This window comes from Cryptomeria japonica, unplaced genomic scaffold (genome assembly GCF_030272615.1).
Source record: "Cryptomeria japonica unplaced genomic scaffold, Sugi_1.0 HiC_scaffold_174, whole genome shotgun sequence".
Classification (NCBI taxonomy): Eukaryota; Viridiplantae; Streptophyta; class Pinopsida; order Cupressales; family Cupressaceae; genus Cryptomeria; species Cryptomeria japonica.
Window position 1 is genome coordinate 274,401 of NW_026728996.1, and position 600 is coordinate 275,000.

Here is a 600-nt window from a genome sequence, read left to right on the forward strand (position 1 = left end):
ATCCCTCGCCTCGCATCCCGATTCCTATGCGGTGAGTCTTCTCGGCCGCCGCGGAACTATACCTGTTATTGCTACTGCATCCTTCGGCTGGTAACCTCCTCTGCCGCCTTGGAACGTTCTCTTTGTCGGACGCGTCGCGGGATAAGGGGTTGGCACTGGTAGTCGCCCCAAGCGCGCCCGATGCATAGACCGCTCCGAGTCGACCTTGCTTTCAGCCTCTCACATGCATAGACCTCTCTGAGTCGACCCTGCAGCCTCTCACGTTTAGCCTTTGGAATCTCGCCTCACAACATGATTGCTATCCTTGATGCATCCCTTGCCTCGAGCCCTGATTGCTTTCTTGGCTGCATCCCTCCTCTCCTCACAGCCCGGTTGTCATCACTGCTTCATCCGTCGCTTCATGCATTCTGGCTGCTGGGCCCTTCCCACCGCACACCTCGATTGCTATCTCTTCTGCATCACACACCCCGATTGCTATCTCTGCTACATCCCTCGGCTCTCACTTCTGCATCCTTCGCCTCACACCTCGATTGCTATCAATGCTGCATCCGTAACCTCACACCCCGATTGCTATGCGGGGAGGCTCCTTGGCCGCCTTGG